General features: G+C 38.4%; 4 long non-coding RNA genes across 4 annotated transcripts; 2 read left to right on the top strand and 2 right to left on the bottom strand.

The window, feature by feature from the left end:
• Positions 1 to 1,566: 1,566 nt before the first annotated feature.
• Positions 1,567 to 4,396, bottom strand: LOC131004473 (uncharacterized). Its single transcript, XR_009095027.1, has 2 exons — positions 3,670 to 4,396; positions 1,567 to 1,773 (listed from the first exon to the last, which is right to left on the bottom strand). It is a non-coding gene; the product is annotated as an uncharacterized LOC131004473 (long non-coding RNA).
• A 5,757-nt stretch (positions 4,397 to 10,153) lies between these two features.
• On the bottom strand, positions 10,154 to 26,624 carry LOC131004460 (uncharacterized). Its single transcript, XR_009095024.1, has 3 exons — positions 25,780 to 26,624; positions 24,488 to 24,563; positions 10,154 to 10,303 (listed from the first exon to the last, which is right to left on the bottom strand). It is a non-coding gene; the product is annotated as an uncharacterized LOC131004460 (long non-coding RNA).
• Positions 11,417 to 12,870, top strand: LOC131004459 (uncharacterized). The gene is made up of 2 exons (XR_009095023.1): positions 11,417 to 12,029; positions 12,546 to 12,870. It is a non-coding gene; the product is annotated as an uncharacterized LOC131004459 (long non-coding RNA).
• Positions 22,489 to 23,983, top strand: LOC131004458 (uncharacterized). Its single transcript, XR_009095022.1, has 2 exons — positions 22,489 to 23,142; positions 23,659 to 23,983. It is a non-coding gene; the product is annotated as an uncharacterized LOC131004458 (long non-coding RNA).
• Positions 26,625 to 26,860: the final 236 nt, after the last annotated feature.

The raw sequence follows: 26,860 nt of genomic DNA, 5'->3' as shown, positions 1-26,860 counted from the left end.
AAATATAATTAATAAAAATGTGTATATATAATAATATTAACATTACATATAATCTAAATTAATAAATTTTATTATTTATTTTTTCTAGATAAAATTAGATTTACATATTTGATAAGAAAAAAATTATAATCTATATACGATAAATTATTTTAATGAAATGTTAGTGATTAGATGTATATTTGTTATTATTTTATATTCTCAATAGCGTCATATTGTATGTATATGTTGCAATATATTATATTATAGGAAATAATATATATATATAATATATATTTATATTCTTAATTTTCAATAAAATTAATTTTAAATTAAGTTTAATTGAGACACTCCACGTATATGAAAATTATAAACGGGTCCGGTCATTGATTTACATGTTTTGCATATTAAGGCACAAATTCTATAAAACTGATTACTTTAAAACAAAATCTTATTTTATGTCTATCAAAATAGTTAAAATTTACTTTTATTTTTTATAAAATAAATCCATACATGTTATTTATATAGGGAAGAAAAATATATTTTTCATTTCTGCAAACTTATTTGTTTCTGTTGGTCCATTACTACAACAACAACAACAACAACAACAACAACAACAACAATAATAATAATAATAATAATAATAATAATAATAATAATAATATAATAATAATAATAATAATAATAATAATAATAATAATAATAATAACAGATAAATTATGAAATTAGTAATGCATAAATGGAGAATTTAGATAAAGAACGATAGAAGATATGATGTTAAAATATATTAGAAATCTTAATCATGTATCAAATTTATAACAATCTCAATCGAGTGAAGAATTTATATAAATCACCTCATTTCACATTGAGTATTTTATAAGATTTCACCAAATAAAACTTATACAAGAATAAGCTCTTGCTCTCCAAATTAAAATCTACATTTAATTGGCGGAATGATTGAGACTAATACAATTTGAATTGTTTTGTCAATTTAATTTGACCAAATTTATTTAATTAAATACATGGTCTAATTAATTTAATTTGAAAAAATAAATTGGTTTGATTAAGTAAATTATTTCTTCAATTTAATTGATTATAAAATAATATATTTTGTATAAAATTTTAAAAATAAAATTTGGATTCAACATAGATTTTTTATGAAAATTTATCAATTAAATTACTAAATAAATTAATACATTTGAATCTCATGTCAACTTTCTTAAGCTACACACGAGATGATTTCAAACTTAGTTATGGTCTTTCAAACTTCAAACGAGATAATGTTCACGAGTCAATTTTATTCTTTCAATTTTCAGACGGAATGATGCTCGAAACTCAAGATTTGAAGATAATTAATGTTCACGAGTCCATTTTATTCTTTCAAATTTCAAACGAAATTATGCTCGAAACTCAATTATAATATTTCAAGCTCCACATGAAATAATGTCACACCCCAATTCTTGAAACAATAACTATAACTGGGGTACGACTAATCATCTAAATGATCAAGGGAAAATCCTTGTGAAATCCGAATAAACGGGATAACAATTGGGCTTAGCCCCTTTGGATGAAGAAAGACAGGTATTCAAATGATACGAATCAATCCACAAACGTAACAACTTCAGGATCACAAGTTTAGTGTCATGCTTCAGATAACCAACATTCATTAATCGAAATACTTGAGAGTCAATAGTTTAGGCTCAACAAAAGATAGATACGGGCTAGTTCTACAGCGGAAGTCAAAATAAGGAGTTGAACTCTAGCCTCAGCTCCGCCCCGTCATCACCCGCCATTAACCTGAAAACATTTGAAAGTATTTTTGGGCTAAGTACTAATGTACTTAGTGGGCTGCAACTTTAAAACATTTCATAATCTGAAGAACAGTTTATCCAATCATACTTGACATGACTTAGAAGGTTTTAAAGTGAAAGAACTTCTAAGCATGTTAAAACATTTCATTTATAGATACATATATTATATATTATATACTTAGTTTGCGCGCAGATGTCACACTCATTTCTGTTACTCGCTGTGATCCCGGACCTCTAGCCACCGACGGATCCGTTTCTCCCATTTACTTGAACTGAGGGCGTAACCCAGACAAGTTTACTTTTGACCTCGGGACGCTACCCAGGCAGGCCCTTACATTCTATGCTTCGGAACACATCCAGCAAGCATCCTTATAACGCCTCTTAGTTAGTGCCCGAATGGAGATCAACCCACCGAGTCAGCTAACGGTTGTACACAATTCTCAAATAACGTGTTAGGCCATAAGAGAACCTCAATTGATTCGTTGTGGCGAGCCTTAAACAGAGCAGAGTGCACATAAACATTTTATTGGATAAACAGTTTATATATATACAAACATTTAAGCTCATTAGCTCAATCATACATTTGGAAAATAAGCCCACCTGTATCGGCAAAGCCTGTCGTTTAACTTAATCTCTGAATCGGAATAGCAGTGCTAATCCTTCTGACGTTCAAAGCCTACAAGAAATCTATTCTCAATAGGTCTCCTTGAATCAAATCTTAAGTCGTTGTGAAGTGCTTAACATTCTATGATTCACTTAGCCGGGTTTTCAAAATTTAATGAATAAATAAATGAAAACATTTTTCTTGAGTTAAGAACACCAACAATATTCTTACTCATCTTTCTTTAATAATTGGAATTATAATTAAAACCAATTAAATCATAAATACTTTTATTGCAAAAATATAATGCAATTTCATGTCATAACATGGTGTATTACTCCACTAAAACCCTTTAAAATCCTTAATACAAAATCAAGGTAAAATTTTCGGACACCAACAGTTCATCACTCTGTTCTGTCTCAACTTCAAAGAATAAACTGTTTTAATTCCGAATCTCCTGGACTCGAGACTTATACCGATGAAAACCTCTTTGAGTCTAGTTTTGTTTAAAAAAAAGTAGAGTGAAAAACTCCAAGTGGTTTAAGAGATATGGGTGTTTTTCCACAGTCTACCAGATTCGGCAGTTTGGCACGACCGGAAGCTAGGATTTTTAAAAATTAGCAAACGTTGTCCAATTGCTTTAAACTTTTACATGAGTCTGTATAACACTTGTATGTTTCTCCCATAAAACTTTGGGAGGCTGAATATTTTTGAAAGCCACTGAAAAGTGTGACTCCACAGACTGCTCTTCTAAATTTCCGGTGGAAATGCGCAGTAAACGATTTATATTTTAACAAGGTAGTAAACGAGGTTCAAATGACTTGAAATTTTACCAGTGTTTATAAGACTCATATATATACACACCATAAAAGTTTGAAGATTTTTAGACAAGGAAAACCTCGTCGACTCATCAGTCCCGCACGTAAGAAAATTTCTGGAATGGTCGAATTTATAACATATACACATATCTTTTTAGATCCATGCTTTCACCATCATTCTCATGCATTTTCTTACTAAGAACTCATCATGCTTCACTTATCAATACATATATCCCTTTCGAGGGTTCTCAAGAAATATATCTCTTCCTCTCATGTATCTAACATGTAGAGGTGTATGAGCACATGAAGGTAGTGGAAAGTTGAAAGAATTCATCATGCTCTTCTTTTATCAAAATTTTCGAGAATTACAAGAGTAGAGAGGGGACTTTCATGCTTCAATATACATGCTTATATATCAAGGAAAATATATATATAATCATGAGAGGAGGATTGAGGTTGCTACCAACAAGATCAATGGAGGTGAAGTAGGGGATGATGCGTAGGCCTCTTGGAGCTTGATCTTGAAGATTGAAGTACACTTGATAGCTTGGTGTGAGGGTAGCACTTTTGGCTTCCTTAATCCTTTCCAAAAATGGCGAAACAAGGAGAGAAGTGTGGTGGAGTGAGGAGGGGAGGGGGCTGCCGAAGGGAGTACAAAAAGGAGAGAGGGAAGCTTGCTTTGATGAGCTTTGATGAGATGATGTGATGGAGTGATTGCTTCACTTAATGAGTATCTTGAATTAATTGTGTGAGGATGTCATCCTTGAGTGTGCAGGAGAGTGAGAAGAGAGAAGGAGAGAAGAGAGAGATGAGAGAGCCGAGCATGAGGGGGAGAGATGGAGATTTGTGCATGTGCATGGTGAGCTTGAATTGAGGGATCTTGTTGGCTAAACTAGGTTAGGCTTTTTAGAGCTCCTTAATGTGTGCATGTGAGTTTCACTGATGGTGAAGAAGAGAGTAATGAGGGAGAGAGGGGACCTGCGTGAGGGAGGGTTTCATTTGGTTAATCAAATACTTAACTTAAGGGGTCCAATATAAAAATCAAAGCCCAACACATAAAATAATTAAAGTCCAATCATAGACTTTAATTTAAATCTTGTAAAAATATTAATTATGTGTAAAATATTTCACATATACACATGCTCATATTTAAATTAATATGCAATGCACAAAAATTTAAATAGCTAAAATATTTACAAACCCTTTTTGTAAATCATTTTGTTGGAATTAAATAAATTCTTTTTCTCAATCCGGCGCGAATCATCTTAAATCTAAGTTCAAAATTATTCTAAACTTAGCTCGAGAAAACGGGGTATTACATCCCTCCCTCCTTAAAGAAAATTTCGTCCCCGAAATTACATACCTTGGTAATCTAGCTCGGGATACTTGACTTTCATTGAATCTTCAAGTTCCCATGTGGCCTCTTCCATCCCGTGATGGTTCCAGTACTTCACTTTGACAAGAACAACGTTCTTGTTCCGTAAAACTTGAACCTTGCGATCAAGTATCTGGATTGGTTTCTCTTCATAACTTAAGTCCTGGGCTAGGACCACTTCATCGTGCTTAATCACATGTTTTGGATCAAACACATACTTTCTTAACTGGGAGACATGAAACACATTGTGCACGTCTCCAATACTGGGCGGCAATGCCAACCTATAGGCTACAGGGCCTATATTATCTAGGATCTCAAAAGGTCCTATATAACGGGGTCGTAACTTGCCCCTCTTTCCGAAACGTATAACCCCCTTTGAGGGAGAAACTTTGAGGAAAACTTGATCCCCAACATTGAATTCTAGCTCTGATCGGCGTTTATCAGCGTAAGACTTTTGTCTATCTTGAGCTTCTTTGATTCTTTGCTTGATGTGGTCGACTTTCTCAACCATCTGTTGGACTAGTTCAGGACCTAACAACTTTCTTTCACCCACTTCATCCCAGTAAAGTGGTGATGGACATTTTCGGCCATACAAAGCATCATATGGAGCCATTCCAATTGTTGCTTGATAACTGTTGTTATAAGCAAATTCCACGAGAGGTAACAAATCCTCCCAACTTCCACCTTTGTCTGTGACAATCGTTCGCAACATATCTTCTAGAATTTGAATCGTTCTTTCTGACTGCCCGTCAGTCTGAGGATGGTACGCTGTGCTGAAGTTCAGCTGAGTGCCCATTGCTTCTTGTAAACTTTTCCAGAAACGCGAGGTGAATCTGGTGTCACAATCTGATATGATAGATACAGGTACACCGTGGAGGCGTACTATCTCTTTGACATATAACTTAGCAAGTTTCTCCAATCCAAATGTCATTTGAATTGGCAAAAAGTGCGCTGACTTTGATAATCGGTCCACTATGACCCAAATTGCAGTGTTTCCACGTGCTGACTTTGGTAGGCTCACTACGAAGTCCATGTTGATGTGCTCCCACTTCCACTCGGGGATTGGTAGTGGTTGCAGCATCCCATACGGCCTCTGATGCACGGCCTTCACTTGTTGACAAGCGAGGCATCGCTCCACAAACGACGCTACATCTCTTTTCATTCCTTTCCACCAGAAAATTTTCTTTAAATCCTGGTACATCTTTGTGCTGCCTGGATGTGCAGTGTAAGGAGTATCATGAGCCTCGCTCATAATCTCGTTCTTTAACTCTTCCTTATGTGGCACACACAATCTTTCACCAACCATTAGTGCGTTATCTTGTGCTTCAGTGAATCCTTTCGTTTCATTCGTTCTTGTAGCAAGACGCATCTTCTCCAAGAACCAATCTTCTCTTTGTGCTTGCACAATTCTTTCTCTCAAATCAGGTTTAGCTATCAAGGCAGCTACACAACCCGATACTGTGTTCGGAGGGTGAACAATCTCTAACCTGAGTGAGGCGAAGTCACGAATCAGTTCCTTTTGTTGGGTGACGAAAAACCCTAGCTTAGCCTTCGTCTTTCGACTCAGGGCGTCAGCTACTACATTCGCTTTTCCTGGATGGTAACTGATGGTGCAATCGTAATCCTTTACTAATTCGAGCCATCTTCGTTGTCTCATGTTCAAATCCTTTTGCTCAAAGAAGTACATCAAACTCTTATGATCTGTAAGGATCTCACACTTAACTCCATAGAGGTAGTGTCTCCAAATCTTCAGCGCGTGCACGACGGCTGCTAGTTCTAAATCATGAGTCGGGTAGTTCAGCTCATGAGGCTTCAATTGGCGAGACGCCTATGCTATCACTTTCTGATTTTGCATCAACACGCAACCCAATCCTAGTTTCGAGGCATCAGTATACACCACGAATCCTTCATTCTCTTCTGGTATTGCTAACACTGGTGCAGTAGTCAGCCTAGTCTTGAGCTCCTTAAAACTTTGTTCACACGCTTCAGACCAAACGTATTTAGTCCCTTTCCTCAAAAGCTGAGTCATTGGCCTAGCCAATTTCGAGAATCCTTCGATGAATCTTCTGTAGTAACCTGCTAGACCGAGGAAACTCCTGATCTCATTGACGTTGGATGGTGCCTTCCATTCCTTGACTGCTTCGACCTTGGCGGGGTCTACTTTGATTCTTTCAGTCGACACGATGTGACCGAGAAACATCACTTCTCTCAACCAAAACTCACACTTACTGAATTTGGCAAACAATCTCTCATTACGCAGGGTTTCGAGTACGATGCGCAAGTGCTCTTCGTGTTGTTCTTCAGTCTTAGAGTATATGAGGATGTCGTCAATAAACACTAAGACAAAACTATCGAGATATTGATGGAACACTCGGTTCATCAAATCCATGAAAACGGCTGGGGCATTCGTTAGTCCAAAGGGCATCACGGTGAACTCGTAATGTCCATAACGCGTTCGAAACGCTGTCTTTGGGATGTCTTCTCGTTTCATTCTGAGTTGGTGGTAACCAGATCTTAGATCAATCTTGGAAAACACACCGGCTCCTTTCAACTGATCAAACAGGTCGTCTATCCTTGGAAGAGGATATCTATTCTTTATCGTGAGCTTGTTCAATTCTCTATAGTCGATACACATCCTTAGTGAACCATCTTTCTTCTTGACGAATAAGACTGGTGCTCCCCATGGTGATACGCTAGGCTGTATGAAACCTAGATCCAGCAGTTCTTGCAGCTGCACTTTCAATTCTTGTAACTCCGGCGGAGCCATCCTGTATGGTGCCTTGGACACTGGTGCTGCCCCCGGTTCTAGATCAATCGTGAATTCTAGTTGTCGGTTCGGTGGCATACCAGGCAATTCTTCGGGAAAAACATCTTTGAAATCTCGCACCACTGGAACTTCTTCGATTGTTTTCTTTGCTTCACGTTCTCCTGTCAAACTGACTAGGAAAGCCCGACATTCTCCATTTCTCATCATTTTGATGGCCTTCATCGCTGAAATTACTGGTACTCTTCCTCCCATTCTTATGCCATGAAAACTTGCCTTCTCCTTTCCAACGGATTGGAAAGAGATCTTTCTCTCGCTACATAGTATCGTGGCACCGACTTGAGTAAGCCAGTCCATCCCTATGATTATGTCAAATTCTATCATAGAGATGACGTACAAATCTGCCTTAAACGTTTCAGCACCTATGTTCAGCTCTAAGTTCGAGATAATGTCCTTAGCAGCCAATCTTCCACCACCAGGGGTGCTAACTTCTAAAGTTGTCTCAGCCAATTGTGGAGTCAGTTCTAATCTCTTACAAGCAGCATGTGAAATGAAAGAGTGGGACGCTCCAGTATCAAACAAAGCTATAACCGGCACGTCGAAAACATTAATCATACCTGCCAAGTTTCCTTGGTTTCCCGCTGCTTGATTTTGGTTAAGGGCATATGCCCTAGCATTTTGGGGCGGCCCCCGATGTCCTCCACGACCCTGGTTCTGTGGCTGTTGCGGTGCTCCTCCTTTCTTCCTTGGACATGCCGGAGCATAGTGCCCAGTTTCTCCGCAGGTAAAACAGACGTTCACTCCTCTCAGGCATTCTCCCAGATGGAGTTTCTGACACTTCGGGCAAGGTGTTTTAATAATTGCCTGATGCTGTTGGTTCTGAGGCTGATTCTGATTTCGGTTTGCAGCCCATGGTTTCTTCCCATTTCCATTTCCATTTCCAGGGTTTCCACCCGTTCTCTCGTTCCATTTTCTTTTTCCTTTACCACCATCTTGAGGTGGTACAAATGCAGACTGTCCCAGAGCTTTTCCTTTCTCCCTTGGTAGCAATGACTCAATGGTGAGAGCCCTGCTCAATGTTTGTGCGTAAGTGAGACCTCCCTGACTTGCTAGGGAGATTGATATCTCGTGGCGCAGTCCGTTCCTGAATTTCTCAGCGCGCTTCTCATCAGTGTCCACTAATAGTGGAGCATATCTTGATAGCTGGTTAAAAGCCCTATCATACTCAGTTACTGTCCCAGCCCTTTGTTTCAAATTCCAGAACTCGTTCTGTTTCTTCTGTCTATAGCAGCCTGGTATGTACTTCTCGTACAATTCAGTCTTGAAATCTTCCCATGTGAAATTTTCCCATTGTTCCTCAGTCATTGTGCGCCTCACCGACTCCCACCAGAAGTCGGCTTCGTCTACCAGTTGGTATGTCGCGCAAGTCACTTTGTCTTCGTTATCGCAACGGATGTAGCCGAAGATTCGCTCTACTGCTCTAACCCATTTCTCGGCATCCGCGGGATCGCCTAGACCATCAAACGTTGGAGGCTTTTCTTTACGAAACTTTTCCTCAGCAGTACGCTCTGGTGCTACTTGAGGGATAGGCTGTTCAGGGATGAATCCCCTGCCGCGTCCGCGACCACGTCCTCGTCCCCTACCGCGTCCTCTTGGCGCATCTTCCATTCTGTTTTACTGATGAAATCAACACAACAGTGAGACTCATTCCACATGTATACATACATACATACATACATAGATATACACAAGGTATATCGCTTCTATAGTATAACCCTGTGAAAGGCATACTTTATGTGGAAACTGATCTATTTTGGTGGAGTACTTAAGTGAATCCTTAATCTCATCTCATTGCTTCTACGTTATAACATATCTATGTTTAACGTCTCTATCTTACCAGTCCTTACTTAAATCGATCAAGCGGAGCTATCACGACTAACATTTCCAAGGCATTCTTGGGTGGTACTCAAACAGTTGTAAGAGGACCCTTCATTCTGATCGTATAGGCAGTAAACCTAAAACGATAACATAAACTTTCATTCATTCATTCATTTCTTCATTCATTCGTTTCTTTTGAAACCTTTAAGAACACTTGGACAATAGATGTCCCATTCCTTTAAAAACTTTGCTTTTGCCGGAAAGATTCAAGGAATCTAACTCGACCATTCGTACATTGATTCGTTAAGGGCTCGGGTAGTCCCAAACACGAAATAACATTCATTGAGTCGTTATGGGTTCGGGTAGTCCCAAACATGACACTATCGTTAAGGGTTCGGGTAGTCCCTAACACGATATTAGCTTGGTTATATGAGCCGAAGACTCAAAATAACAATATGAAAGCGATTAGCAATTCATAACTTATAGCATATGGAAAGCGATAAGCAATTCACATAGCATCATTCATTGAAAGCGCGCACTTCTTGAAAACCTTCAAAACATTTAATAACTTTGAAACTTTTAAATCGTACCTCTTTCTTGCGGCAGTGTGACGGCGAGCTGAGGTTCAACAACTTTCTTAGAAGTCTAGAGGTACTAATCTAGACTCAACATTAAAAGCTTTTGGTTATCAGAGACATGAAAGAAAACTTAGGCTCTGATACCATTCTGTCACACCCCAATTCTTGAAACAATAACTATAACTGGGGTACGACTAATCATCTAAATGATCAAGGGAAAATCCTTGTGAAATCCGAATAAACGGGATAACAATTGGGCTTAGCCCCTTTGGATGAAGAAAGACAGGTATTCAAATGATACGAATCAATCCACAAACGTAACAACTTCAGGATCACAAGTTTAGTGTCATGCTTCAGATAACCAACATTCATTAATCGAAATACTTGAGAGTCAATAGTTTAGGCTCAACAAAAGATAGATACGGGCTAGTTCTACAGCGGAAGTCAAAATAAGGAGTTGAACTCTAGCCTCAGCTCCGCCCCGTCATCACCCGCCATTAACCTGAAAACATTTGAAAGTATTTTTGGGCTAAGTACTAATGTACTTAGTGGGCTGCAACTTTAAAACATTTCATAATCTGAAGAACAGTTTATCCAATCATACTTGACATGACTTAGAAGGTTTTAAAGTGAAAGAACTTCTAAGCATGTTAAAACATTTCATTTATAGATACATATATATATATATACTTAGTTTGCGCGCAGATGTCACACTCATTTCTGTTACTCGCTGTGTAGCACCCCGTACTTTTCCTCATGTTGTGAGATAGTGTCTTAACACTAATAAGAGTACTGAGATGTCGAAATACGAGACTATTATTTTTTTTTTATGATTAGATAAGACAGATTGTCATTTAAATAGAGATACGAGTGACTAAACCGAGGATAGAGTTAGAATGATGAGATTCGAGAAATGAGCTGAGATAGAGATGCTGATTGAATTGAGTTGAGATTTTATTTCCGATTACCGGGAATAAATTTTACAGATACTGAGTTATCAGAGTTTGACTGACCTATTAAAGAGAATAGGTGTAATGAGTCTGACCTAGAGTCGAGGAAGAAAGAGTGAGAACCTTGATGAAAAGAGTCGGTCCGAGAGATGTCTAGTTTGTATGTTTGCCGACTGCTTTAATGTGACATTATGTGAAACTACGTGACTGATCGATTATGTGATTTTCGTGATGTGTGTCACTGTGACCGAGTTATTATGATTTTTATTCGAGACCTTAGCATTTGGAATTTTGATTGAGTTTCCAAAGCAAGTATGGGTTATTTTTATCGAGAAATCGAATGATGCCGGTTTATGAAAATTTTTCCGAGCATAATTTTTTTTAAATTATTTTTCCTACGAAGAGGAATATTATAATTGAGTGAGTGCACTAATAATAGTGCTATGATCATTATTTTGGTCACATGAATGTTGAGCATACCGGTAAAATTTCAAGTGATTTGGACTTGATTTACTATTTGTATAAAATGCAAAACCAAATCTGCACATTTCTACCGGGAATTTCAGAGAACAGGGGACAAAGTCATTCATTTCAGTATCATCCTGTATGATATAGCTTTCCAAATTTTTATGATATCAACCTTACTGTATGGGATAGATATCCACCAAATTTGAGCTCAGTTTGACAACGTTTACTATTTTTCAAAAATCAATGTTTCCGATTGCTCAAAACTGCCGAATATGGTAGACCGTGGTAAAAACGCCATATCTCCCAAACCACTTGGAGTTTCTGACTCTACTTTTTTTTAAATGAAACTAGACTCAAATAACTTTCTTTTGGTATGAGTCTGGAGTCCAGGAGATGTCGGAGTCAGAACGTGTTAAATTGTAAAGTTGAGTCAGTGGGAAAACAGAACATGATTTGTTGATGTTTGATTGTATTTTCTTATGTGCCTTATGTGTTTATGTTGCCTAAGTGTTTTAATGAGATTAGACGAGTCTTATATGGGAGATAAATCGAGACTTAGAACCATGATTTTCTTGAAACCTATCCTTGGACTTAAGGATTTGAAATGAGTGAAGAAGTTATGTAGAGTCGATTAAGAGATAGAATATAAGATAGAGCATGAGTTAAGGCATGAGTTTTTGTCGTTGAGTTCTAATCGAGATTCATTTTATGACATGAACCTACGATGATGACGATGATCCCTGAAGACACGAGCAGAGCAGGGAAGTAAGTAACTCCGCTTTGACGGGAGTTTTTGAGTAAGGTCTTCAGGTGGGCAATATTTTGAGTATACGAATATTATATGAGCTTTCTAAAATTGTTTAATGATGTTATGAGATTAACAAATGTTTTGAGATAAATGATGTTTGAGAACTGTTTGACTTGCCAATTTTTGATGTTGAGCTTGTATGTTACCCTCTACTGATGAGACGAATTCGGATCCTGCCAAAAGCGGGGTTGTGTACACAGAGGTGATCGTGAGCCGTCTTCGGGTCGGCCGGTCACGGTGCTTGAGAAGGAGGCCTACTTCTCAGTACCTTAATAATGATGAGTTGTAGATGTGGTACATGCATGATGATGAGTACTTTGATAGCGCTATCGTTTCTTTATGATATCATAATTATGAAAACTGCATGCACAGATTCATTTACGCTAACCTTATTTCTGTGTATTGCTGAGATGTGGCAAGCTTCAAACTTATAGCTCTATGAGCACCTTTCTTGTTTTTCGGCGTTTGCCCACTGAGTATTATATACTCACGCCCTGCATGTATTTCTAAATGTGCAGACTAAGCGAGGAGCGAGATTGGTCTGGTGCTGGCGGGGAAATGTTGGAGGATGTATTTACTTTATCGTATTTCCATTTTGACGATAAAGTCTTGATGATTGATATACTTTAATTTTCTTTTGAAGTTAAGCAATGTACTCACGGTTATATGTCTTCATACATATAATCGGTTCGCCTTTTGCTGCGATACTCTGCATATTATGATTCCTTACGAAAAATGAGCGATACCCGTTTTGTTTTTGTTCGTGAAATTCCTGATAATTAAAAAGTTATAACGACATTGACGATTTTACCCTTGGGTTCATTTATAATGATTTCTTTAACACCTTTTGATGCGAGCTTCCGCTTGATGTTCGACCTATTCTTCTTATCTTTTATTCTTTTAAAAATAGTCGTATCGATACTCGTACCCCACTATCATTAGTGTCGGGAATCGGGCTGCGACAGGGTGGTATCAGAGCAGGTCGTCTGCTCTGAGTCTATTGCTTGACTGAGTTGAACCTTTGATTGTTTCTACTCTTTTAAAATTGAGTACTAGCCTAATTTGAATTCTTAGGCTAATTTGAGAGAGTCAGTTTGAAACGAAACCCCAGCACCCCATCTCCTCCGGCTTAACGAGGTAAGAGGTTGATGTTGTTTCTTGTTGCTTTCTTGTTGAGAGCTGAGTTTGATTCACTAATGAGTCATGTATTGTTTTAATAACGAAATTGTTTGAGATGATGAATTCCGATACGAGGCAGTTGATGTGGAATACGAGGAGAGATGTTGAGGCTAGTATAGCCGATGCCCTACAGTACCAAACGAGGATGAAGTCGAGAAGAGGCAGCGATACAAAAACGATATAGCGAGACGATGTGCCGTTGGTTCAGGACTAATGGACCGAGAGAGGGCGATACTCTTGGAGAATTTCTAGCGCATTACCACCGTCGTTGGTTAGAGGCTAGTATCCACAGGATTGACGAGTCTGAGGCCATCACTCACCTGATTCCACAGCTGCCACCCGAGTGGCATGATTGGGCGGCTCCGCTGGTGCCGCAACATATCTTGAGGACTGAGTTTAGGCGTTTCGTGAGCGCCGATTTTCGTGGTTTCATCGCAACGTTGAGCCACCGCTACCTTGCTTATGGCGAGCCACCTTCACCGCCGTATGGAGAGTCTGAGGGACCAGCCCAGGGAAGGGAGCTTGTTGTTGTGCCCCCACTTCCCGAGGAGCCATTTCCGATTGCCCCTCTACCCCCAGCTGATCCGATTCCAGTTTCTTTTGAGCCTGATGTTTCAGAGCCAATGGACTTCGAGGCGTACTCTCCAGTGGTAGAGCATGACCCGTTTGCGTTTCTATCCCTTATTCCTTTTCCCAGCGCTGAGTTACCGCCTTGGGATTTGACTCTGGCAACGGCACCTTTGCCATTGCCACCTGTTGAGTCGGCATAGCCGATTGTTTCTGTTGAGCCTCAGATACAGTATGTGCCCTTTGATCCTTATCCGAGGGTTGCCCCGTTGCCTGAGCCGGGCACTTTGGCTTTTCAGACGTATATACACTCGATTTTATATTCACCGTCCCGAGACGCCCATGAGGGAAGGTCTCGGCCAGTACACCTGGACAGTGATGAGGAGGACCCGGATGAGGAAACTCCAGAGATGACGGTTGGCCACGGAAGGACCCAGCCATTACAGCGTCATATTACTGCCGACAGAGTCGAGACGTGGGTACCTGTTCCCGAGGTGCCGATTTATGGTCCGATGATGGACACCGATGTCGAGGATGAGCCGAGCGACGATAGTGTCTACCGACTGATCGACGAGTACGAGAGTCAGGAGTCGGAGCCGAGCGAGGAGACGGAGCCGAGTGAGGATATGGAGGTTGACGATGCGATGAGCAGGATTTCAGAAGACGACGACTAGCGATCACGTGTATCTAGTAGACACGTACATACGTATAGATGCATAGTCGATATATACGTATATGTATATATATAGGAAGAGAGGCATAGTATAGTGTGTATGTGCATATAGTATATATCTATAGGTGCTTAGTACCTATGATGCTTGTATAGTTAGAGCATCATTATAGTGTTAGGACCTTTGTACATAGGATCCTACTTTTGTAAAAGACCTCGAGAGAGAGGCAATTTTCCTTATATATGTATATACAGAGATGTAGTTGATTAGTGAGTTTCACTATCTTTATCAGAGCTTTGAGAATGATGATGATGTTGATGCTTGATGAAAAATGAGAAATAGAGATTGATGGGAATTTCGAACTATGATAGACGAGAAATAGAGTAGACGAGAATTTTGAGAACTTTGAGATCACAAATGAGATATAGAAGTGAAGTAAGAAAAACGAGGATTTGTATTTTGTAATGACGAACGGTTAGTTTAGAAGTCGATAGTTATATATCTCTTTTTCCTTTATAGTATACCTCCGAGAAGAAGAGGGAACCGAAGGAACATAAACCGAGAAGAAGATGAAGAAGAGGAGCAGAGAAACCAACCGTTGAGATAATACGACGAGAGTTAGAGTTTTCATCGCGATTTATAGACACGACCTTAATAGGACGAACGTAGTATGGAGACCTCATGGGATGCATAATACTCTTGACCAATTGTACTTCGCAATAGAGGTACTTTCACCGGGACCGCGCGTATTATCGCTAGAGTAGTCATGAGGGTAGACTTATTGAGTCCCTATCCCGCTTGGTCGTATTTAAATTTTTCTGCATCCATTTGAACTCCCACAGGAGAAGAACTATTTACTATTGAGAAAATTTTTCCAGATCCACTGTATTTGAGCCTGGCCCGTTTGTGTTGGAAATTTTTACCCCTTGCTTTAACAGTGGACAATATATTCATTTTCCACTTAGTGGATTGTTTCTACCTCCAGTATTGATTTATTCCTATCATATCGTATCTCAGTTTCATTCTAGATTCTGTTCTAGCTTTTGATCTTACCTTGATTGTAACTTCTTCATTATCCTTGAAATAGCACTGGCTATTATGGAATCATTCCATTACTTGAGCTCGTCTTGTTCAAGATCAGACATTTTTATTCATCACATCCTATTCCCTACCACATCCGACAAGAGTTAGGATCGTCTAGGTAATTAGGATGGTATAATAAGAAGAGTGTTTGGAAGAAACTCGAATTATGAGAGCAATCGTAGAATATAATTATTACGGGACGAGCACGACTTTTCGATTATGGATTTTCTTATATTAGCCATGTATTCCGAAAGCTAATCAATTCGAGGATGAGAAGAAGTGATGCTAAGCCAGAATAGGCAATAGCAGATTCAAGAAGATCGAGATGATGGGTTAGAGCAGATAATGTTTTCCACGATAGCAGACTGAGATGACGACTAGTATAGAAGTAGCATCGTCGTAATAATAGGGGATGTTTTATTTTCGTTATGCCCCGCAATTAGTAAGAGTTCTCGAAAGAGAAAATTTTCTTATATGTCTATATGACGATGACCAGAGAGTCTCTATGCTTGAGTAGAGTTTTGAGCTGAGGTTGCGATGATAGACATGAGATATGTCTTTGACGATGAGTTATGAGAATCGAGAAAATATTATGATGTTGAGTAAGAATTTTATGATTTGTGAGTTATGAGAATTAGTTCTAAGGTTGATATATGTTCCCTTAGACTTTTACCGAGAAAGAAAAACCGATCGAAGAAAGAAATAGAGTTGACGATATGAGATAAAGCAACAAAACCGTAGCTGAATACAAACGTCAGTTTCGCGACTTGGTTCGGTATGCCACTTGTCGAGAAGAGTTGAACGAGAAGATGTTCGATCAGGCTTGAGACAAGAAGTACGAGACGATTTAACGAGTCAGAATGCGGTTATGTGTACTGAAGCATTAAATAGAGCATTTGATATAGAACTGGCAATTCAGCAGAGAACGTGATTTGAGCTTCAGCACCCAAACGAGTTAGAGCACTCAGACATACAATCCATCCTTTTCTGGATGCAGGCAAGAAGAAAAGAGAAAATGGGACGACCGAAGTCAAGATCCCCAAGGAGCCGTGGCGGAGTCAAAATACGCCACCGCGACATCAGAACTGAGATGAACAGCCTTATAATTGGCCCAGCTGCCCCAGCAGCAGTTTTTCAAGGACCGCGAGGGTTATCGCTTTGTCGAAGAGCAATAAATTACGTCGGAGATAACGCAAGATGAAAAAGAATAGCTGTTACACCTGTGAAAGGGTCGGACACTACTCGCATCAGTGTCCGAATCGTCAGCAAAGTGGAAGCGAAAGACGATCGAGTCAGTTTCGACCGCAACTCGAAGCAATGAAGGGAATCCTATCGCTACCTCCACCACAGCGACGACAGCCAGCCTATCGACCACGTCAGTCAGGAAGGCAACTACCAGCCCCGCAGGCAAATCAACCGCATCACCAGAGACTGTTTGCGCTTAAGTAGAAAGCACCAGACAAGAATAGAGGAAATTTGTCAAATATAGGCAAGTTGAATGATGTGCCCATAGTATTTTTGTTCGACACTGAACGTAGAGCTTGCTCCACAACCTCTAAAGAGTAACCGCACCCATAGGTAGAATTACTACGGTTTTATCCGTATGCCCTAACTTAGAATTTAAGTTAGAATCGATTAAGCTCGAGATTAGAAATCTGAGACTGATGCATATGTGGTACTTGGATATAAATGTGGGGAATGGACTGGTTAGAGGGAAAACCATGCGAAGATACAATGCAAGGAGAGACGGATATCTTTTTAGCCACCTGGCTAAGAACCTACTTCCTTCATTGGTATTGAGAGAAAATGGAAGAAGACGCCGATCATCTCGGCACTGCAAGCAAGAAATCTCTTGCGAAGAAAAGATACAACCGCGTATGTTGTATATCTGAACCAGAGAGATGAATCCTAGGCAAATGTCGATGACGCGCCAGTCTTGTAAGATTACAAAGACGTTTTCCCTGAAACTTTACCGGGATTTCCCCAGACCGATAGCTTGAGTTTACGATCGATTTAGAGCCTGGCACGGCACCGACGTCGAAAACGCCGTACAGAATGATCCCCACAGAGTTGCAAGAGTTAAAGCTGCAACTATAAGAACTTCTAGATATGGGTTTCTTTTCGACCCAGTGTTTCACCATGGGGAGCACCAGTTCTTTCTGTTAAAAGAAGGATGGAAGCTTGAGGTTGTGTATCGATTATCGAGAGCTGAACAAAGTAACGTTGAAGAATCAATATCCGTTACCCCGGATCGATGATCTGTTCGATCAACTACGAAGAGCAAGCACCTTTTTACAGATTGACTTGAGGATGGGATACTATCAGCTGAAAATACGATCGGAAGATATTTCCGAAGACGGCATCGCGTATGCAATATGGCATTACTATAAACTCAAAGATGTTTGGAAGAAATGCCTTTCGGTTTGACAAATGCACCAACTGTGTTCATGAATCACATGAACCGCATTTTTCGCGAATACCTAGACAAGTTCGTGATAGTCTTTATTGACGATATCCTGATTTACTCGAAGAGTAAACGAGAACGCAAAGAGCATATGATGATCGTGTTAGAAAGATTACGAGCTGAAAAGCTTTAAGCGAGGTTAGCAAATGAAAGTTCTGGCCTGAAGAAGTCAATTTCCTCGGCCATATTGTTTCTGCGAGAGGAATTGAAGTAAACCCAGCAAAAGTTCAAGCGGTACAGGAGCGGAGATCGCCAACCACACCGCACGAGATTCACAGTTTTCTGAGATTAGCAGAGTATTATCGACGTTTTATTGAGGGCTTTTCAGAAATCGCTAAGCCATTGACGCATCTGCTAAAGAAAGAAGTCAAGTCCGTCAGACGGACGAATGTGAGCGAAGTTTTCAAGAGCTGAAAAATAGGCTCACAATAGCCCCAGTGTTAGCTATTCCAGAAGCGGATCAAGAGTATGCAGTTTATATTGATGCATCGAGAAATGGTCCAAGATGTGCACTGATGCAAGAGTGAAAAGTTATAGCGTATACTTCGCGACAACAGAGACCACACGAGATGAGTTATTCGACGCATGATTTAGAATTAGCAGCCGTAGTGCATGCTTTGAAGATCTAGAGACACCATTCCTATGGAGCACGGTGTGAGATGTACACCGATCATTTAAGTCTCAAATATTTCTTTGAGCAAAAAGATCTGAATATACGACGAAGAAGATGGCTAGAGTTGATGAAGGACTACGATTGTGGAATAAATTATCACCCTGGGAAGGCTAACGTAGTAATTGACGCGTTGAGCAGAAAGAATCAGGGAGAGTTAGGATTTCTCCTTACTCGAGAAGAGAACCTAATCGAGGAATTCGAGAAGATGAATTAGGAGGTAGAGATACCACCACCAACGACAGAAATAATAATTTCTGCACTGAGCATTACACCTGACTTACGATCGAGAATAGTCACAGCTCAGAGAGAGAATGAGAAGATGGGAAGATTTCGAATGAAGATTCGAATCGAGAAAATAGAGAAGTATCAAGAGGCGGCAGATAATGCCATTTTAGTTTTAAGAGAGCGACTGTGTGTGCCTGATAAAGAAGAGCTGAAAAACAAAATTTCGAGCAAAGCTCATGATACCTTTTACACCGCACAGGCGGAAAGTATGAATACGTGCCAAGACTGAAACGACGCTTTGATAGGAGAATAAGAAGCGAGAGAGGGCATCTTCCGTAGAAAGATGTTTGACGTGTTAACACATGAAGGCGCCACTTTGGCAACCTTATACAATTATACCTATTAAAGACTTCCACAATAGAAGTGAGACCACTTAGCCATGAGTTATGGCAATCGATTAGCAAAATCGAGAAAAGAAAACTCAACAATTGAGTAATCATTGATAGATTCTTTTGACGTTAGAAATGATGTTTGTGTAGGTTTTTCCCTATCTCGGGGAGCATGTTATTTTCGAGTTAACAAGAACTCAAACCGAGATATATAGGACCTTATGATGTATTAGAGTAAGTAGGCCATGTAGCCTATAAGCTAGCGTTGCCTCTGAGCTTCGCGAACGTCCATGACGTTTTCCATGTTTCTCAATTGAGAAAGCACGTGTTTGATCCAAAACACGTCATCCATTAAGAAGAAGTGTCCCTGGAACCAGATTTGGGCCATGAAGAGAGACCTGATGCTATGTTGGACTGGAAGATCCAACAATTGAGGGACAATTCGATTCCTTTGGTGGAAATCCAATGGAGACATCACAGTCAAGAAAAATCAACATGAGAACTGAAGAGAAGATGAAAGAGAAGTACCCAGAGCTTTTTCCTGAAGAGGAATAACTCAAATTTCGGGACGAAATTTTTTTAAGGGGGGTGGGATGTAGCACCCCGTACTTTTCCTCATGTTGTGAGATAGTGTCTTAACACTAATAAGAGTACTGAGATGTCGAAATACGAGACTATTATTTTTTTTTTATGATTAGATAAGACAGATTGTCATTTAAATAGAGATACGAGTGACTAAACCGAGGATAGAGTTAGAATGATGAGATTCGAGAAATGAGCTGAGATAGAGATGCTGATTGAATTGAGTTGAGATTTTATTTCCGATTACCGGGAATAAATTTTACAGATACTGAGTTATCAGAGTTTGACTGACCTATTAAAGAGAATAGGTGTAATGAGTCTGACCTAGAGTCGAGGAAGAAAGAGTGAGAACCTTGATGAAAAGAGTCGGTCCGAGAGATGTCTAGTTTGTTTGTTTGCCGACTGCTTTAATGTGACATTATGTGAAACTACGTGACTGATCGATTATGTGATTTTCGTGATGTGTGTCACTGTGACCGATTTATTATGATTTTTATTCGAGACCTTAGCATTTGGAATTTTGATTGAGTTTCCAAAGCAAGTATGGGTTATTTTTATCGAGAAATCGAATGATGCCGGTTTATGAAAATTTTTCCGGGCATAATTTTTTTTAAATTATTTTTCCTACGAAGAGGAATATTATAATTGAGTGAGTGCACTAATAATAGTGCTATGATCATTATTTTGGTCACATGAATAATTATACTATGGTATTTTATTAATGAGTGACTTTACCATAGTTTTGTGATTTTTATTTAATCACCCTTCACACTTTATTTATTTTCCCATACCATATGTTATATGTCTCAATTTTGCTAAGTATGGAATTGAGAGAGTAAAGAATTGAGAGTATGAGATGGGAGAGTGTAGAGATTAGAGAGAGATTAGAGAGAGAAAGATCATTCATTAATTAGCAAATATTTCATAAGATTTGCAAATCTCCTTTAAAGATTGCAAGATCATTCTCAATCTTGCAAAGCTAATTTCTCTCTCCCTCACTTGCAATTTTCGGCCAACATCATCTCTCTCCCTCACACACATTTTCTCCCAACACACACTCATCTTCTCCATTTCTCTATTCCACCATTTTCCACCATTAGAGCAAACCTTCGAAGCTTCCAACAAAATTACCAAACACCTCAAACCACTCTAAAACTTTCCATAAACACTATCTATCCTCATTTATTCAAGAGAATCCTTGAAGAAGAAGCTCCAAAGTAGAGTGAGAAAGTGTAAACTTTGGTAAGAACTTGGGTAAGTAACCATGTCTTTCCTAAAATCTTGTTTGAAAGATGTTATGTAAGTGTATTCTTGAAGGATGAGCAAGAAAATCACCCCTCCCTTTTCTTTCCCAAATTTTCGAAAAATGGGTCTTCATCCCTTTCAAAATTTTTCTTTTTCTTTTCTTGTTTGGGGGTGAAAAATGAGAGTTATGTGATGTGTATTGATGTTTGATATATGTTGTGAAATATGTGTCATGAGATGTGAAACTTTGATGGAAGTTAGTTTACCCCAAAAATGGTAACTTTTGAGTTAATGAGTTAAATGATGAATTGATGATATAAATGAGTCTATGAGGTGTAGATGATGATGATTGATGGATTAATTTAAGTATATGATGTCAATTGGAGTTTTTGATGTGGGTTAGTTTATTAAAAATTAGGGATATGTGTATATATGCCCCTATTTGTGAATTGATGGTTTTGATGTGAGATTAATTGGTTAAAAATGAAAGATCTATGAGTAGATTAAAGATTTGTATGTGTTTGTAAAAATTTCAAAGAGTTAGTTAGTAAAAATTAGGACTTTTTAGTCTATGTGTTAATTAAGTGTTTTTGCTTGAGATATATGTTTTTAAGCATGATAGTAGTGTCTTTGTATTTTTGATTAAGTCTATTGTAGGCTAAATAAAATTTTGACTAAGTTTAGTTTGTATGAGTTTTGAGTTTTTATATGATGTGAGTTTGATGCTTTATAAAATGAGGTTTATTTGCTCTATGATCATTATGAGAATTTTATCCATGTTTTGCTAAGAGTTTTATGTTGATACATGGATTTTCATAAAAATGTAATAAATATAGTTTTTATGATAAAAAGAGAGTAAATATGAGAATAATGAGTTATATGATGTAAATGATCATATTTGAGTATTTGAGAAATTTTGAGCATGAAATTGAAAAGGGATTTGTTAGACATGTTCGTTGAAGTGTTTTCTATGAGATTTGAGTGGATGATGAAAGAAAAGAGTCGAGATTGAGTATTACGAGTATTTTGATGTATTTGAATGTTTTTAAGTGCTTTAAGTGCTTAAAATGAGCTTTGATGTGTTTTGCTTTGTTTAAATGTTGAATTGAGCACTTAAGAGTTTGAGATGAGTTTTTGGTGATTTTTCGTAGGCTACTGACCTACTGTGATCGACGGGTTGTCGATGTCTAATGGCTTTGAAAATTTTACAGCACGTCCCTACATGAGTGTTGAGCATACCGGTAAAATTTCAAGTGATTTGGACTTGATTTACTATTTGTATAAAATGCAAAACCAAATCTGCACATTTCTACCGGGAATTTCAGAGAACAGGGGACAAAGTCATTCATTTCAGTATCATCCTGTATGATATAGCTTTCCAAATTTTTATGATATCAACCTTACTGTATGGGCTAGATATCCACCAAATTTGAGCTCAGTTTGACAACGTTTACTATTTTTCAAAAATCAATGTTTCCGATTGCTCAAAACTGCCGAATATGGTAGACCGTGGTAAAAACGCCATATCTCCCAAACCACTTGGAGTTTCTGACTCTACTTTTTTTTAAATGAAACTAGACTCAAATAACTTTCTTTTGGTATGAGTCTGGAGTCCAGGAGATGTCGGAGTCAGAACGTGTTAAATTTTAAAGTTGAGTCAGTGGGAAAACAGAACATGATTTGTTGATGTTTGATTGTATTTTCTTATGTGCCTTATGTGTTTATGTTGCCTAAGTGTTTTAATGAGATTAGACGAGTCTTATATGGGAGATAAATCGAGACTTAGAACCATGATTTTCTTGAAACCTATCCTTGGACTTAAGGATTTGAAATGAGTGAAGAAGTTATGTAGAGTCGATTAAGAGATAGAATATAAGATAGAGCATGAGTTAAGGCATGAGTTTTTGTCGTTGAGTTCTAATCGAGATTCATTTTATGACATGAACCTACGATGATGACGATGATCCCTGAAGACACGAGCAGAGCAGGGAAGTAAGTAACTCCGCTTTGACGGGAGTTTTTGAGTAAGGTCTTCAGGTGGGCAATATTTTGAGTATACGAATATTATATGAGCTTTCTAAAATTGTTTAATGATGTTATGAGATTAACAAATGTTTTGAGATAAATGATGTTTGAGAACTGTTTGACTTGCCAATTTTTGATGTTGAGCTTGTATGTTACCCTCTACTGATGAGACGAATTCGGATCCTGCCAAAAGCGGGGTTGTGTACACAGAGGTGATCGTGAGCCGTCTTCGGGTCGGCCGGTCACGGTGCTTGAGAAGGAGGCCTACTTCTCAGTACCTTAATAATGATGAGTTGTAGATGTGGTACATGCATGATGATGAGTACTTTGATAGCGCTATCGTTTCTTTATGATATCATAATTATGAAAACTGCATGCACAGATTCATTTACGCTAACCTTATTTCTGTGTATTGCTGAGATGTGGCAAGCTTCAAACTTATAGCTCTATGAGCACCTTTCTTGTTTTTCGGCGTTTGCCCACTGAGTATTATATACTCACGCCCTGCATGTATTTCTAAATGTGCAGACTAAGCGAGGAGCGAGATTGGTCTGGTGCTGGCGGGGAAATGTTGGAGGATGTATTTACTTTATCGTATTTCCATTTTGACGATAAAGTCTTGATGATTGATATACTTTAATTTTCTTTTGAAGTTAAGCAATGTACTCACGGTTATATGTCTTCATACATATAATCGGTTCGCCTTTTGCTGCGATACTCTGCATATTATGATTCCTTACGAAAAATGAGCGATACCCGTTTTGTTTTTGTTCGTGAAATTCCTGATAATTAAAAAGTTATAACGACATTGACGATTTTACCCTTGGGTTCATTTATAATGATTTCTTTAACACCTTTTGATGCGAGCTTCCGCTTGATGTTCGACCTATTCTTCTTATCTTTTATTCTTTTAAAAATAGTCGTATCGATACTCGTACCCCACTATCATTAGTGTCGGGAATCGGGCTGCGACACGCTGTGATCCCGGACCTCTAGCCACCGACGGATCCGTTTCTCCCATTTACTTGAACTGAGGGCGTAACCCAGACAAGTTTACTTTTGACCTCGGGACGCTACCCAGGCAGGCCCTTACATTCTATGCTTCGGAACACATCCAGCAAGCATCCTTATAACGCCTCTTAGTTAGTGCCCGAATGGAGATCAACCCACCGAGTCAGCTAACGGTGTACACAATTCTCAAATAACGTGTTAGGCCATAAGAGAACCTCAATTGATTCGTTGTGGCGAGCCTTAAACAGAGCAGAGTGCACATAAACATTTTATTGGATAAACAGTTTATATATATACAAACATTTAAGCTCATTAGCTCAATCATACATTTGGAAAATAAGCCCACCTGTATAGGCAAAGCCTGTCGTTTAACTTAATCTCTGAATCGGAATAGCAGTGCTAATCCTTCTGACGTTCAAAGCCTACAAGAAATCTATTCTCAATAGGTCTCCTTGAATCAAATCTTAAGTCGTTGTGAAGTGCTTAACATTCTATGATTCACTTAGCCGGGTTTTCAAAATTTAATGAATAAATAAATGAAAACATTTTTCTTGAGTTAAGAACACCAACAATATTCTTACTCATCTTTCTTTAATAATTGGAATTATAATTAAAACCAATTAAATCATAAATACTTTTATTGCAAAAATATAATGCAATTTCATGTCATAACATGGTGTATTACTCCACTAAAACCCTTTAAAATCCTTAATACAAAATCAAGGTAAAATTTTCGGACACCAACAGTTCATCACTCTGTTCTGTCTCAACTTCAACGAATAAACTGTTTTAATTCCGAAATCTCCTGGACTTGAGACTTATACCGATGAAAACCTCTTTGAGTCTAGTTTTGTTTAAAAAAAGTAGAGTGAAAAACTCCAAGTGGTTTAAGAGATATGGGTGTTTTTCCACAGTCTACCAGATTCGGCAGTTTGGCACGACCGGAAGCTAGGATTTTTAAAAATTAGCAAACGTTGTCAAATTGCTTTAAAATTTTACATGAGTCTGTATAACACTTGTATGTTTCTCCCATAAAACTTTGGGAGGCTGAATATTTTTGAAAGCCACTGAAAAGTGTGACTCCACAGACTGCTCTTCTAAATTTCCGGTGGAAATGCGCAGTAAACGATTTATATTTTAACAAGGTAGTAAACGAGGTTCAAATGACTTGAAATTTTACCAGTGTTTACAAGACTCATATATATACACACCATAAACGTTTGAAGATTTTTAGACAAGGAAAACCTCGTCGACTCATCAGTCCCGAACGTAAGAAAATTTCTGGAATGGTCGAATTTATAACATATACACATATCTTTTTAGATCCATGCTTTCACCATCATTCTCATGCATTTTCTTACTAAGAACTCATCATGCTTCACTTATCAATACATATATCCCTTTCGAGGGTTCTCAAGAAATATATCTCTTCCTCTCATGTATCTAACATGTAGAGGTGTATGAGCACATGAAGGTAGTGGAAAGTTGAAAGAATTCATCATGCTCTTCTTTTATCAAAATTTTCGAGAATTACAAGAGTAGAGAGGGGACTTTCATGCTTCAATATACATCAATATACATGCTTATATATCAAGGAAAATATATATATAATCATGAGAGGAGGATTGAGGTTGCTACCAACAAGATCAATGGAGGTGAAGTAGGGGATGATGCGTAGGCCTCTTGGAGCTTGATCTTGAAGATTGAAGTACACTTGATAGCTTGGTGTGAGGGTAGCACTTTTGGCTTCCTTAATCCTTTCCAAAAATGGTGAAACAAGGAGAGAAGTGTGGTGGAGTGAGGAGGGGAGGGGGCTGCCGAAGGGAGTACAAAAAGGAGAGAGGGAAGCTTGCTTTGATGAGCTTTGATGAGATGATGTGATGGAGTGATTGCTTCACTTAATGAGTATCTTGAATTAATTGTGTGAGGATGTCATCCTTGAGTGTGCAGGAGAGTGAGAAGAGAGAAGGAGAGAAGAGAGAGATGAGAGAGCCGAGCATGAGGGGGAGAGATGGAGATTTGTGCATGTGCATGGTGAGCTTGAATTGAGGGATCTTGTTGGCTAAACTAGGTTAGGCTTTTTAGAGCTCCTTAATGTGTGCATGTGAGTTTCACTGATGGTGAAGAAGAGAGTAATGAGGGAGAGAGGGGACCTGCGTGAGGGAGGGTTTCATTTGGTTAATCAAATACTTAACTTAAGGGGTCCAATATAAAAATCAAAGCCCAACACATAAAATAATTAAAGTCCAATCATAGACTTTAATTTAAATCTTGTAAAAATATTAATTATGTGTAAAATATTTCACATATACACATGCTCATATTTAAATTAATATGCAATGCACAAAAATTTAAATAGCTAAAATATTTACAAACGTTTTTTGTAAATCATTTTGTTGGAATTAAATAAATTCTTTTTCTCAATCCGGCGCGAATCATCTTAAATCTAAGTTCAAAATTATTCTAAACTTAGCTCGAGGAAACGGGGTATTACAAATAATGCACAAAAAATTGTCAAAATTTTTCAAGCTGCATACAAGATGATGTTTAGAAGTTAGTTATGATATTACAAGCTAAAGATGATAATGATCTTTAAAGCTACACACAAGATAATTCTTGTAACTTAATTGTGGTCATTCAAACTTCAAATGAGATGATACTCGCAAGTTAAATTTTTTTTTTTTTTAACTCCAAATGAGATGATTCTTGGAACCCAATT

The sequence above is a fragment of the Salvia miltiorrhiza genome, unplaced genomic scaffold (genome assembly GCF_028751815.1).
Source record: "Salvia miltiorrhiza cultivar Shanhuang (shh) unplaced genomic scaffold, IMPLAD_Smil_shh original_scaffold_404, whole genome shotgun sequence".
Classification (NCBI taxonomy): domain Eukaryota; kingdom Viridiplantae; phylum Streptophyta; class Magnoliopsida; order Lamiales; family Lamiaceae; genus Salvia; species Salvia miltiorrhiza.
This window is presented reverse-complemented; position numbering and strand designations above follow the sequence as displayed.